The 15,295-nt window shown below is 42.7% G+C and overlaps 2 long non-coding RNA genes across 3 annotated transcripts in view; one reads left to right on the top strand and one right to left on the bottom strand.

Annotated features, from left to right (window-relative positions):
• Positions 1-14,006, top strand: part of LOC135311942 (uncharacterized) — a 32,400-nt gene extending 18,394 nt beyond the window's left edge. Inside the window, exons 4-7 of one of the 2 annotated variants that reach the window (XR_010371502.1) lie at positions 8,034-8,168; positions 8,243-10,323; positions 10,695-10,787; positions 12,920-14,005. This is a non-coding gene — a long non-coding RNA (uncharacterized LOC135311942). Of the gene's footprint in view, positions 1-8,033; positions 8,169-8,242; positions 10,788-12,919 lie in introns of both variants that reach the window. The other variant, XR_010371501.1, reaches the window with a different exon arrangement.
• LOC135311941 (uncharacterized) lies at positions 299-6,399 on the bottom strand. Its single transcript, XR_010371497.1, has 4 exons — positions 6,174-6,399; positions 3,493-3,575; positions 1,210-1,418; positions 299-612 (listed from the first exon to the last, which is right to left on the bottom strand). It is a non-coding gene; the product is annotated as an uncharacterized LOC135311941 (long non-coding RNA).
• Positions 14,007-15,295: the final 1,289 nt, after the last annotated feature.

Below are 15,295 nucleotides of genomic sequence, written 5' to 3'. Positions count from 1 at the left end.
AGCGGGAGCTCCTGGGCCCCGGCGCTGGGAAGCTTGGGTGGGAAGGCGGCGTGCAGAAACGGGGATCTCGGAGCCGTGCCAGAAAACGTTGACTTTTGCTATAATTTCTTCAAATTCCACTGAGCATTTGCATCTGGGATCATGGGATCGAGATTAGGACCGTGCTGAGGAAACCTGTCAGTGACACCAAGCTGGGATGAACCGTCAACAGAGAGGCCAACCACGCTATGCAGAGAGGATGAGAGCCCTCTGAGGCCGAGAGGAACAGGTGTGGGATGAAATCCAGTACCACAGGAACTAAGAAGATCATAATTTATTCACTGGAGCTTTCTTCATCCAATATTTTTTCATCTGGAAATGGTCTGGAGAGGGCCTTGGGTGTTTTAAGTGGTTCCACAGAGTCAGTCTGTAGTCCGTATCCAAAAAAAAAAACAACCAAACAAAACCAACCAAAAAAACCAAACCCAGACAAATGTGATTTTATGAGGTGATTTTAAAAATTCAAACGTGATTTTAACGTGATTTTAAAATTCAGAGTATTTTAGGGACATACAGGTGCATTCATAGACCATCTTGGTCATTGCATATGCTTCTGGTCACCGATGTTCTCTCCTAAAAGAGGGGCAGACAGAATAGATGCAGCACAGAACAGAGATTCTGCTATGAGGGATGAGAGGAGCATTGTTCCTCAAGTCTAGCAAAACAAATATGAAAGGACTTATGACTGCTGTCTCCAGAAGACAGGCATTTTGCAATCTGAGACGGCAAAAAGCTGTGTAAGATAGGGAACCATATGGGCACTATAGCAAACAGGTGTATGCTGAACATTAACATATCTGAGCCAGAAAGGAAAGAGCAAAGATACTGCCATTAGAGGAGGGAGACCGTGGAACAGCCCTGCCATAGGATCTACATGGATAAAATCTGTTTGGGTTTTTTTTTCAGAGAGAGCTCGGGAGGCTTCTAAAAGGGGTTATATGATGTCTCTGCCTAGGATGGATCTGGGTAAGTGGATCCTTCCCCATTTATGTTTCTGTGAACCCCAAAGCTCCTCTTTGCCAGCTACTGGTATGATGCATAATAAGTCCTTCTAGTTTGAGAGATGTACAACTATCTGCAGACCCCAGTTACTCAAAATAGTTCTTCCAGAAAATGTCACTTTGCAATATAACCTCTCACATTTCATTCTTCTGTTCTCTGTATACTCGCAAGAGCAATGACCTCTCTTTCTTCACACCTGGCTCAGGCAGTCTCCTGGGAAAGAAGCAGCTGTGCGGATGAGGCAGGTAGTGAACGATCTCTTCTGCCCTGAGATGCCGACGGTCCCAAAGACCCAGCAGCGTTGTTCCAGGAGATACAGACTGCCCCAGTCACGATTCCCTGCTCTTTCTCATCACATGCATATCGTGTACCCTTTCCTAAATATGAGGGGAAAACAAACTGAAGCATTTTATGCACGTGAGTCTTCATTGTTTGCACTCCATTTTCTGGCAGAGCAGTAAGTACCCTAAAACAAAACAGATGGATGTCCAGCTGTTGTGGTTTAACCTGGCAGGCAGCTCGCCACCGCACAGCCGCTTGCTCACCCTCCCACCCCCAGTGGGATGGGGCAGAGGATCAGAAGGGCAAAAGTAAGAAAACTCCTGGGCTAAGAACAATTTAATAACAACAATAAGAATAACAACAATAATAATAAAGAAAAGGAAAACAGAGAGAAACAAAACCCAGCAAAAATCCAAGTGATGCAACTACTCACCATCCACTGACTGATGCCCTGACAGTCCCTGAGCAGCAATCACTGCCCCCAGACAACTCCCCCCAGTTTATATACTGAGCATGATGTCATATGGTATGGAATATCCCTCGGGTCAGTTGGGGTCAGCTGTCTTGGCTGTGCCCCCTCCCGGCTTCTTGTGAGCCCAGCAGAGCATGGGAAGCTGAAAAGTCCTTGACCAGTGGAAGCACTACTTAGCAACAACTAAAACATCAGTGTGTTATCAAGCTATTCTCATACTAAATCCAAAACACAGCACTGTATCAGCTACTGGGAAGAAGATTAACCCCATCCCAGCTGAAACCAGGACACCAGCATATGTTCCTTGTAAATGTAAATTTGTGCTCCTGGTTCTTGATCTCCCCATTCGTGTGAGTTCTTGCACAGTACGTGTAGGTTCCCAAATGTGTCTAGTTTTCAGCAGTGTCTGTCGAACCCCTGCAGCTTCTTCTGACCATAGTGGCAATTGTGGCTTTTCAGTTCTGAGCATCAACCTCATAAAAGAATCACTTGAATTTTGTGTTTAATAATATATTTACTTATTCAGATAGTAACAGTTTAGTGTTGGGATGCACGTTCTGCTTACTGATTTTATATTGCCTAATATCAATGACCTGTCAGATCACTGGGCTTTGTGGCTCTACTGTAACAGCAATAGTGGGTTTCTGTACATTTTAAAGTGTTGAAGGACACTGACAGACCTCAGAGCTACATCTGCACCGGGCTTCCCCCACTTGCCCATTTTCATTTTCTCATGGTTGTTTTTATTTCATGGTCATGCACTGAAAAGTTCTTCCAAAATTTACTTTTAATATGTGGTAGGAACCTGCAGTAAAAAACCTGATCATTTAGATGAAAACGAGATCATCTTAAATAGATCACAGCAGTTTTCAAAGTCCCTGCTTGATGTGACAAAGGCTGGCACACAGAAAACACAATGTGTGTGCTAGTGCTGGGAGGAGTCCTCAATCCCCTGCAACTCTGACCGGTGTCCTTGTTCACACTGGAATTACAATCCTATTTTTTTTTCTCCCAGTTCCTTCTCTTTCTCTATCGTCTTGTCCTTTTTCTGTCCATCTCCAAGGAAAGAATTTTTTTTTGTCTTCTCCAAAAAGCTTCTTTTTCATATAGAGTTTCCAGCTCCCTGGAAATTATGTTCTTTTTCACTTTGATTGACAACCTCATGTTTCCTTTCACACCCACCCCCATTACAGATTTTTTTTTTGGCTGCAGCTTCCCCAGTGCATTAAACGGACCTGCTGCTGCCTTCTCTGAGGAAGTGTCGGAAAAAGCATTTCCAATTTCAGACAGCTTTCCTTTTTATAGCATTTGTTAGCAGCATTGTGGTTATGGCTGAGCTCACGCTTCCAACTGGAGACAACAAGGAGCCAGGATTGCACGTACCAGACGGGGCTTTTCTAACCTTTAACTGTATTGATCTTTCACATAAAATAAGAAGGGAGATGATAAGGGACATAATGTAACTTCATTGTTAGATCATTATAGAAACTTTCAGGGTATCACGCTGTTCTAGGAAAAGATGTTTTGAAATTCAGGTGTTAACTGCAATAAAGCACTCTGGGGTCTCCACTCTAATGGTGCAGGATAGCATGTGTGGGCAACAACGACAGTATACAGGATCCCCTTCTTTATGAAACACAAGTGTTTATTTGTGCCTTTATTTCCTTGGCTCTCAGGAGCCCAGACGGGACATTCACCTTGAGGGAGGACCCGCACCACCCCAATGGTTGGTGTCATCCCAGCACATGCCAGGGCAAAGGCAGACCTTGTTGGGATGAGGCTGCAATGTAAAACATATATATGCACATATGTAAATGAGTAAATATATACATAAAGACACTTCTACCTATTAACCAGGGTGCTGTGATGAAAAAGTAGAACATGGGGCAGGCGCATCCCCAGCTGAGTTTCACACAAATTATTTCTCATGAAAGGTTGGCATTTCCAGAGGACCTTCTGACCTGATTTTCAACACTGGTGAAGGCATTCAAATCCCGCTGGGAGCCAGAGGGGTTTAGCGCCTTTAAAACTCGAGGACTGCTTAATTCTAGTCAGGTGTGTAGTAGTTCCAGGCTAACTGGGATACCAGGGTTCTGTTCCTGCACCCAGGCCAAGAAAAGTAATTTATTTTCCTGCTTTGTGAATTGTGCTAGCAGAGAGATAGATTAGTGCAGTACGGTTTCTCTGATGTGGGACCCTCCAGGAGTGCCTAAAGAAAAGATGAAAAAAGATTTTGCATTTTTGTTGCCGTTTAGCCAGAGCTCTGAGCTGAGTCCCAGCACCACGTGATGGGTGCTGCCATGCAACATTTCTTGCTGTATCCTTAGACAATATATGTTTTCTATATTGGTATTAAGATAGAAATAGCACAGAAACTTCAGGACAATACTCACTTGGGCTGGGATTTTCTAAGGGCATGAAGCTAAGGGCTTTTTACTCTGTCCACGCCTGGAATTCTTATGACTTTGCTACCTAACCTTCTTTGGGTCCTACCATTGTTTATTTTCTTTGAAAAGATATTGTTCTACTTTGCTTTAGTCACAGAAAGATATATCATACATCAGCCTTCTCTTTAGAGAGGCTTTAATTACTAGAAGTAGTAATTAAAAATAGGCTATAGGATTAGCGTGTAGCAGACTATCAGTAAAATTTTGCCTGTGCTCTAAGAGAAAGTGATTTTTTTTAAAAAAAAAGTATTGATTATTCTGCTAAAAGAAAGAACTTGAATCCAGCTTTAACTCCATGGCTGCTACTGATATTTTGTAATAACCTGTGAACCGGGCTCAACACCTGCCACTCCAGTCAGGCTCAGATTAGGTCCTAACCCGGCAGCGCTGCTGCCTCCCGTAACTACGTTCAGCGCTCCTTCGGCGAACAAGCCAGCTTTGACATTAAATGTAAAGCTCCCAGTGTCATCGCTGCTGCAGTGTTTTGCAGCTACTGCTCAGAGCTTTGTCGCTGTGTGGCAGCACTGCTCCATGTAACAGATACTACTTATTTTCCTTTCAGCTTGAGAACCAGGTGAATGATCAAGGCCCTTTTGTCACTAGACCCATCCCTGTTCCTCTTTATTTGCTGTTTTTCTCTTATCCCCCCACACTTGTTTTTCATCCTTCATTTTCCTTACTTCCTCAGAGCTTTTCAGGTGATTCATATTTCCCTGGCTTTAGCATTAGATTTTTCGTATGTGCCTTCCAATTATGAGATTCTTAAGATGTGAACAATGATCAGAATTATGAAATATATGAGAGGCTCTAATAGGTTTGGAAAAAAGGTGTTATTCATTCCTGTCTTTGGAGTATCTGACCTGAGATTCCCAATTTAGATACTTAATCCTGCAAGGCTCCCTACATGATCAAGCCGTGCACTCCTCCGCAGGGCTGGCCAGTGTCTCAGGCACTTGCTCCCAACGCCTCTCCAGGCTGCCTGCTTCTCTCTAATGATTGCGCAGGGAACCAAGGGAAACCAGTCAGATGCCTCTCGCAGATGGTGTGAACATCCCCCTCACCCACACAGAAGCTACAAACGCTGATCTCAGCCCAGGGACCTCGCTGGAGGAACGGGGTACCAGAAGCCTCTCAGCCTGACGATCCTCTGACTCTATCTCAGGATTCACTGCCAGATTTCAGTATCTCTCTGCCGGGGTTACAGATAAAACACTGCTGCGAAAGAAGAGCTATACTATAGTGGGTGTCTGGGGCCAAGAGCAAAAATTTGCCTAACAGCTCCCCGTGCTTGGGAGCAGCCACTCTCTTTGCGTGGCTTTGCTCTAAGCCACGTCTGCAAATGACAGTTCTTACCACAAAATTACACCCTCTACCCACCTCGTCCCCTCCTCTGCTAGTAACTGATTTTCCATAGCAAAATATGTTGAATTTTCTGGACTCTTCCGGTTCACCTGTTTCCTGCCCTTTGGCCAATTTTCAGCTCATTTCATTTTCTTTCATTCCTTTTCACCCTATAACAATGACCAGAGGCACCGTATTAAAACTGGGGAAAATATTAATTTCTTTTCAATTAAATAGGGTTTTTATCCAATAAGAATACAAGAATCTTACAAATGAGGGTGAATTTTATAGGGAAATAGGAAAATGACAGAATCCTAATAGTTAATGGTTCCTTGGTACCACCAAAGTCAGAAGGTCCACAGGGATTACACAGATAAAATCCACCTTGGGTAGAAAAGTTAACAGAGTCACACAAAAAAATAGTTCAGTCAGGAGCTGAAGCCAGGCTTGTCCAGACCAGACTGGGGTGAGAGGAGAAGGGTGATTTCAGGTGTCCTCAGGTGAAACATTTTTTGCAAGGGACCTGATCCAGAACACTGCTCATTAACGGGTTGTCAGTGACTTACGTATCTTAATGTCGTACATCCTACCTTATCTCATTGCACATCTTATCTCCCCTGTGCTGTGTCCATGTGACAGCCATGACGCAGGACAAGGAATCGCCAGCAATGCTGCCAACTGCTCGTGTGCATTTTCTTCCCCCATACGGGAGGGAACACCAGGTAGGAGTCTGGGCACAGACTGTAAGCCAGCTGGCCCCAGTACTCTCACTGCACCGCTTTATCTTCTCAAGGCCACACATGTTAAATTCGCAGTGTGTTGGCACTAAGGAAGGACGAGCTGATTCAACACAGCTGTCCGATACTGTGGAGAAACATCCTGTGACTCTCTGTGTCAAAGTGCTCGTGGTTCCTGTTTCCAGGCAGAGGAAATATTAATACATAATAAGCAAAGAAAATTATTCTGTGTTTAGGGAATACTAACCCACAATTTTAAAGGGGCATTTTTACGATATAGGATTATTTTAGTTTGTAAGGGAAAAAAAAGTTCATGTCTGCCAGTCACCCAGATCTGTCAAGTTGGAAGAGATGTTGAAAGTTGCAGGAAAATTATTGCTGAGGAAAACAAAAAGACAGCAATGAATGCTTACTATGAGGAAGAGGCTGCAACACAAGTTCAGTGATCATCTGTCTCATGAGACTTACTTGTGGCCAATTAATTGGCATGTGTGTACCAATCGATGTGCGTCGCTCGGAGCCAGACCCAGCCTTGCTTCTCACCCAGCGAGGAGCGACGGGCCGTGGAGGAAGCTGAGACACAGTGTGTTTGTACATGTGCCAAACAGCCACACTGTGAGAGAGGGGATTATGCATAAGGGGAGGTTCGGGTTACTGGGACAGCGCATGACTGAACTAAAATATGGTTCCTAGTTCTGTAGTTGAAGAAATAACTTGTGTTCTACGTCCCTAACGCTTTGCATCGTCCTCTCGCTGCCCCGCCATACCTCCAGTCCTCCCTATCATCCTTTCCGTTAACTGAGCAAGACGTGCTACAGTGTGGAGAGTGCAGGCAGCTGGCAGGTAAACACAAGGGATGATTGCCCGGTGAACTCTGCAGCTTGTCTCTTATTAGAGGCGGTAATTTGGGTGTCTAGTCTCTGTCCGGCCGTTGGTGTTCTTAAGAGAGGTGGATATGTAAGATGGCTGAGGGCCCCAACCTGCTGTCAAGTGTAGCAGGAGACAAAGAGTATGATCATATTTCCAAAGGAAACCAGGCTAAAATAACCTGCATGATAATGTTAATCTCCTACATTTAAAATGACACTGTTGTTTTAATGAAGAATAGCCTCTGCACAACAGCAACACTACAGTAAACCAGAGACTTTCGTCGCTATGTTAAGTGTTTTATTGAGAGCTGAGCTGAATAGGAATGGAAAGATTCTTAATATGGTGATGGACTTATCAATTATCAATGAATATTTTAATGAACTCATCACATTAGTGAATTTTTAGAGTTCCATTGAATTTAAACAGCCAACTCACTAGTTTATCTTTGGTTTTATTTTCATTTTTTCATTCCACTTGTACAAGAAACTTGTGCTTCGGCTTCAGAAGGCAGCAGGAGAGACGTGTGCACACCGATTTCCCTCTCTCCTCTTATCAAAGGCAAGGAAATCAAATGCTTCCCTGATTTACATCCTACTTAATCCCACTGACATTCATTTACTTAAATCTGTGTACATTATTTGTCCAATTAGATCTGTATGTATGCAAAATATGAGGGTTTGGCTAGGTCTCTAAAACAGTAATGTATCACTTATTTTAAAACACATCTACCTGCATTTCTCTTTCATCAGTATTTACGTGCTTTCTTCTGGAGGAGGCCATGAAAGACCTTTTCTAGCTAGTAACTTATTTAAATTCCACTTTTTTGATTTCTCCTTGTTGCAGGAGTACCTTGGTGCGTGACTTTTGTGCTGTGATTCTTGCCATATTCAGCTCTAGAAACCTGAGCACCACAAATGATATTGCTATTCTCAGCAGGAACCTTCAGGGAGATGAACAGCATGTATTTGGACATCTGAGGTAAATGAAATATGATTATATTAATTGTGGCCGTGAAGTTTTTCAAGTTCTTCATGTTTTTCACAAACATACAGATTTGGTTGCTGACAGCAGCATGAAGTTTCATTTGATTTGCTGAGGGTGGAAGAGTGTCTGACTTTGCAAGCCAGCTGAACCTCGGTCCTGTTTGAAGTCGATGGCCGGATTCTTACGGACTGCACCGACACCAGGTTTCCACCTGCAGGCTTTCTGGACGTGGCACAGCAATTCTCAAGCACTGATGCTAGTGGCAGCTCATGATGGATCATGAAGAATTACTTTCAGCTTTTGGATTCGCAGTGCTAATAACATCTGTGCCATCTCAGAGCCACAACAGCACAAAATGGAGTTCAGACAGCACCTTGGCTCCCCGGCGCTCCCAAAATTGCAGAGCAGCTTAAGTACATAATTGCACAGCTTTTGACAGTAGAAGACCAACTGCTTTTCTTCAGTGCACATTAACATTAATCAGTTGTCTAGGTTGGGATCAGTCTATAGAAGTGAAATTACAGGGACATTAGGAAGGTAAATCATGTTTATTACACGAGTGCCTAAGGCTGAGAAAGTATGAGGTTCCCCTCCACAAGACACTGTACTCCCTGCTCCAAAAATGCTCAGAGCTGGAGGAAAGCAGCTTCATGTATATGTGAAAGTGAAGTTTGCAATTTGATAGCAAGCATGTAGGTTATGTAGTGTTTTGGTGATGTAAGACTGGTTATGAGAATAAAAATGAAAAGAAAAAAGGAAGGAGAAGATTGTTGGAGTAAGAGTAACAGGAGTGGAATGAAGCTGATGTAAAGAGGTTTTGAGTGCAGGGGCTGAAACAAACCAGTGAGTGTGAGTGAAAGTTGAGTCAGAACTGCAGAATGGCTCTAGGGGTGGTTGTCACTCCTGCCTCGGCAGCTGCTCTGATGGCTTGCTTTTTCCCCATCTGAGACCTGGCTCCTCCAGAAATGGGGACTGCTGTCATTTTAGATGTAAGCCAGAACACCTAGTGTTTATTTTTTCTCCTTCTGAACTTCCTTTTTAAGCAGCCTTAAGGAGCGAAACACACAGTGTACATGGAAGGACGTTTGCAGTAATGTGTTGAAAATACTGGCCAAGATCTTCACATTTAGGAACTAAAGCCAAGTATACACAAGTTAAATTAGAGAAACTCTAATGCTGGTTTTAAATTAAATCTGGCTGCTCACAGCCTCATTGAACACGTGACACAAAAATAGAGATGTTTTGATGTCTCCTTGTGTCTTCACTACAGCAGCTCTAGGCCACCCCAGGATTTGTCCTCCACTGGGGGAGTTCTCCTGTAACACACTGAGCTGTCTGTTTGTTTCTTCCATCTGCTCGTATCTGCTAGAGCAGGGATTACAATTTGTCTTGAGGAATCCCCACTTCCTTTTTATAGCTTTGCACTGATTCACCATGGGACGGGGTTCAGGTATGAGGAATGTTACAGGCTGTGAACTATATCCTGCTCAGCTGTACACCTACAGCCTCCACTCATTGGTAAGAAAAAGAGACATGCCTCCAAGGGGATAATTTGGTCCTGTTCCAGTTATTAGACCTGCATAGCTTGATATTGCTCAGAAATAGTTTTCTATATTTTGGAAGCCTGTTATTATCATTAGGATACTCTGTTACTCTTAGTAGGAACAGGCAGGCTTTGATGAAGAATAATTCTCCTCTCCATATCCTCAAGCCTACTGCTCCCTTTCAGTTACGCCCAGACCTGACACCTGGGACAAAAGAGTCCATCTCCTTTCTTTGTATGGACAGGTAATTTGTATCTGCATTCTGTCCGAGATGCTGAATAAACCAAAAAGTGTGGGGTTTTTAAACCTATTTCTTTGATCCAAGCAATTCCTGTCCCCCAAAAGAAAATCAACCAATGTCCAATCCTGCAAAGAAAACAGTAAAGAACAAAATATTATTTTAATACATTTTTTAAAAAGGTATACCTGCTTAGAAGCTTTAGGTATAGCTGATCCAGCTGGAGGTAGGAGAATACAGTGGTTGAGCCCATCTCAGTGTCCCTTCCAGTTATGTTTTCTATGATAGTATGATTCGGAAGAGGATAATTATCAGCAATATCCAGTGTGAACGCGGGAGCAGAGTTGGAGTGCTGCCTGATTACAAGGTATTTGTCTAACGCTCCTTGTCACTGTATGAGAATGCTTTAATTAGCACTGAAAACATTCAGTTACATAGACCATCTCTGGCAAAAATAGATTGTGAGCCTGGTGTTTTAACACTGCATTAAATGCCAAGTATTTAGACCTGCCTGGGCACACAATATCATCACCTGAAAACACTAAAACCTATAAATCCTTGACTGTCATTTGCAACAGAAATACCAAGAATCGTTAAGATTGTTAATGTATCAACATGGATTTTGTTGTCGAAATGACTGAAAGTATCAAACAGGCAACAGATTTCAAGGCAAGGTAAACATTTTCATGTCAGTAAGGATGAACGATCTCAAAGTGTGTTTTATCTTCTAAAAAATAGATAATCAGCTTATAATCATGAAAAGAACAAATGATCCTGATCTATTTCTACAAAGGCAGATCCCGTTCTGGCATCTGAACAGCTGAGTAGGAGGTATGTATACATTCAAAGACAAGATACCACACATACAGATTCCTGTTTGGTTCTTACATAGGTTTATATTCAGCTCTAAAAGCAGTTCAGATTATATTTTCCAAACCATTTACTTCCCTCCATTTAGTTCATCAAAGTTATTCAAATCTGGATTTTAAACCTGTGTTTCTACAAAGTTGACTGGAAGCAGATTCATTTACCTAATGTAAAGGTTAGACTCGGCACACAGATTAAGACACCTAAATTTAGGCGTCTGCACGTAGGTGCTTACATGTGAGCCAGCTGTCGTAGCTCCGTCGCAGGCAGAGGAGCCACCTATGGCTGGTTAGCCTGAGAGCGCTCAAGATTCATTGACTGTTGATCAGATCACCATTATCTGTAAAGGCAGCTCAGACACCTAACTCGCCTCCTGAAGGCAGGCATTAGTTGTCTCAAACGGCAAACTGAACCTGATCTCGGGCGTTTATACAGCAGACATTGAAAGCCGAGCAAGTCCTTATCGAGTAATTTCCCAGTATGATCAACGAAGAGCTGGTCAGTGGAGCTTAGGGTGTGATTAATCCAATCAGCTATAAGTGTCTGTTTTATAATGAGCTGAATCATGCCCCGAACTCCTTTGACTAGCCCGCCAGCAACCAGAATGGGGGTCTAGACACCTAGTTTACATGTAGGCACATACATCGTAGAGACCTAAGGCTGTGTGAGACCAATCCTACCCCAGGTCCCTACCAGATGAGGAGATCCTCTCATCTGACTTCTTGCATGAAACAGGCTGTAGACCTGCGTTCAGCAGTCTCTGGATAAGCAGTCTCACAAAAAAGGTGGTTAGATATTCTGGTGACCCTGCTCGCCTATGGCTTGCCCGGAGACTCGCACATACCAGGCTTTTCCACAAAGTCCCAGCTCTTCCACAAAGCCTAGACGAGGAGAAAAAAAGGTTTGTTTATGCACAATAAGGGTGGGGGTTCACCAACAATTCCTTCTTCCCATGGGAAGGATTTAGGGTGACTGATGCAGGACACAACACGAGTATGCCTTTGTATCTCAATGCAGACTTTCCAGAACAAAATTATCAAGAAAAGGCTGATGCAGCTTGTGTGACAGATTTTCATGATTGTATAGAAAGTCCAGGATGTATTTTAAGTGACCAACTATGTGTGATTTAATTAACTGATAGAGTGGCCACATTGGCTGTGCCAGAAGATATTTCTAAACTCTTTGTACCAACCAATTTTACAATGAACTTACTCCATTTTCTGCATTTTCCCAAATGCCGTTTTCACCCTTTATCTTAACCAAAGTGGGAGCAGCAACTTGTATTTTCCATCGCCTCCCCTGCTTCTAATTAAAATTCAACTATGGGTCAAATCCTTGGCTGGAAAGAGTGTATAGGGACCAGGACCTGCCTTGTATAAAAAAGTTACAAAAACAGGATGTGTTTTATTTGACTGGAGTGAACTTAATGGTCAGGGGTCATTTTCATTTAAGACACATTTTTTCTCATGGTTTTCAAATCTATTTTTTTTCTTAAATGACTGCAAAAATAAAATGTGTTTTTCTCAGCATTTTTTCTTAAGGATCTCAAGGCACTTTATTGGCAGTAATTTGTTAAACCTTGGTGTCTCCCTAAACAGCGAACATATCACTGCTTGCCTTAGCTGCTTTCTCAGCTTTCAGTCTTATCTCCCTCCAGTGGGAGGGAAGACCCTAGATGCTTTCCAATCGATAATTATTAAGAGGGCAGAAACACCATATACTTTTATGTACAACTTTTTTTTTTTCTGTTACTTGTGTTTTTCTTCATTTGCCTTCCCCAGCTGAAAACCTGGTAACGGGCTCTTCCTTTATTTCACAGGCATGCTATGCTTTTCCCTTGTTTTTAACTACTCCCCAGTGAGTCTCCGGTTTGCCCTGTTCCATTCATTCCCTCTGGAAAGGTTTTCAAGTTTTAAAAGTTCACTTCAGGAAGATTTCATAATAAGAACTTAAGGAAAATAATATAATCTTGCTTTAAAACACTTCCTTCCTCTGTTTTGCTGATGAATTATAACAATTCACAATGCCATCTGGCCAGCAACTGGTACAGAACTTATTTCATTGTTTAAATGTATTTGTTTCTTTTGGTTGTACAGCACATAACGTGAGGATTCCCTAGCTGCTGCTCTGAGATTGGACAGACCCAGACCACAACATCGGATCGAGATGTGCCCAAATGTTTGGAACTGGGCTGGAAATAGCCTCAGCAAATGATCTGTAGCCTTACAGTGAGCTAGAATGAGAGTCCTGTGGACGGCAAAATGCATGTCTGAATTTTGCAGCTTGATCCATTTTCTAAAATCAGAGAAAAATCTGAAGAGAAATCCAATCTTCTCCTTCTTAAGGGGGCTTTGTAGACACTTCTTAAGTTCATGGATCAAATTCAGAATGAGAAAGGAACCTGTTTTCTGAATCCGATATTGACGTAACTCAGGGTAGTGGAAATATAGCTGGACAAGAAGTTCTCATGAAATTTCTATAATCTCAGTTTTGAGGAATCTCTCAGAGCAGTTTGGGAATTTGGATGGTGCTCCAGAGCCAAGTCCAGGAAGGACAGCCTCCATTCCAAAACCTGAGTGACAAACTAAGCACAGTCAGGTTCTGAATTTGATCATGGATGGATCGGGAGCACTGGTGGTGATGTGGAGGGGAAGTACTGCACCCGAGCCGCTCACCAGGTCATTTGAAGCACTTAATGCACAAGGTGAGTGAGACCACAGGGCTTTCTATGTCCTCCCCCCAAGCAGATTCGGAGCACACGTGAGTATGAGATATTTAATACATAATTTGAGGCCTGATTCAGTGTGGATCCTAAAGTGGTGCAATTTCAGTGAAACTACCCCTCCTGACATGACAGCCAAAGTTAATTTAATTCACTTGTGTGTTTTTGAAAAGACTGTGGAAATTAAGAACCCCTCAGAGCAGTCTCTGGTGATGATGGATGTCCTTACAGCCCCTACCGCAGAGTGAGTGTTGTGGTGTGAATGTACAGACCCCTTTGCAACAGAGATTCACCATCTGTCCCGTGAACAGATGTTCATCTTCAGTGTCAGTGCTGCTCCAGCCACAGCCTCGCTGACCAGTGTCATGTTCGGTGTTGATTTTTAAATACAGATCTTTTCATCGCCAGCTTTTTCATGTAAGCTGTGGCCAGAGAGTAAGAGGCAAAGGCTAGCTTCACATTAATGACACAGCGGGTAAAGTTCTTATAATTTATTTTTAGTTCCCCAAACCAATCTAGTCCTCAGATTTAGACGTTTTAAAGCAAACAATGCCCTATACCCAGCATGCAATCTTTTCTTATATGTTGCCTCATTTACACATGCTCATATAATTTCCACGTGAACTACAGCATATTGTAAAGCTGTGTCGTATTCTTTTAATTTTTATACTGAAGGATTTCAAATGGAACCTAACATAATTAGATTACATGTAATCTCTTCCCATTTTGATCCTATTCTCAAGAGTGTTTGCAAAGAAGCTTACTGGAGTCTTAAACGCACAACTTTAAATCACGCTGACGGTGATGAATAGAGAAGTACGCTCTTAGGAAAACATATTGATGTGCAGGACAAAACCTTATGACTTTATCAAGTAAAAGAGGTGCGTCCATTGGCAGTGACTGCTTTGAAATCCTCGACACACAATTTTTTAAGCTTCTGCACAAAACCTATAACAAGTTGATTCAGGGTCTTTCCTTATCAATTTCTCCCCTGAATCAACACAAGCCTTATTAATATCTGCTCGTAACAGGGTTTCCAAAGAGATGGTATAGTTTCTATTAAGGTGTCAGCCTTCGAGATAAACTGCAGTTAGGAGCATTTTCCAACAGCCATCACCTTCCTGGTAGTATATTAAAAGAGATTATGTGATGCCACAGACAGCAAGCCTTGTCAGGTCAGGGCAAAACAACATTTTAAGCCGATTGGCTCATATATCTCAAGGTATGTGTGTCCTTGCACAAATTCACTTTCCCCTCAACCCAGTATTTAAGAAAATCCACCTTTCATGATGTTGATTGATCTGCAGTGTGGCCAGATTGAATCCTGCTTATTATTTTGAGGTTAGAGAGGGAGAAAGAACTCCAAATGTGACAGCAAATTATTGCATTATAAGGAAACTTTGAGGAAAAAGTCTGTTATTTGGTGCTTGGTGCCTCATCTTTCAGAAAGCTCTTCTTTGCATAAAAATTTTGTGACAGGACAAAGCATGTTTACACTCCAGAGGTATGTGCCAAATGTTTGGGAAGCTTCATACTGCTTTACAGCCTAAAGCTGGCTTTGCTCACCAATGGTGAGGGGTGAATTTATTAACGCTGATGCCTGTCCACAGGGTCCCATGGCTTCCTTACAGGATGAAACTGGGTGACTGGTTCCTAGCAAGACCTGGTGTAAACACCAGCCTCGGCAGTTTCTGTGAGCTCATCTTCCTCATTAGCCAGGAATGTGACTTACCCAACGTGCCCGTATCCG

This window comes from Phalacrocorax carbo, chromosome 1, assembly GCF_963921805.1.
Source record: "Phalacrocorax carbo chromosome 1, bPhaCar2.1, whole genome shotgun sequence".
In the NCBI taxonomy this organism is placed as follows: Eukaryota; Metazoa; Chordata; class Aves; order Suliformes; family Phalacrocoracidae; genus Phalacrocorax; species Phalacrocorax carbo.
Note: the sequence above shows the minus strand (reverse complement) of the source record. Positions and strands in the feature narration are given on the sequence as shown.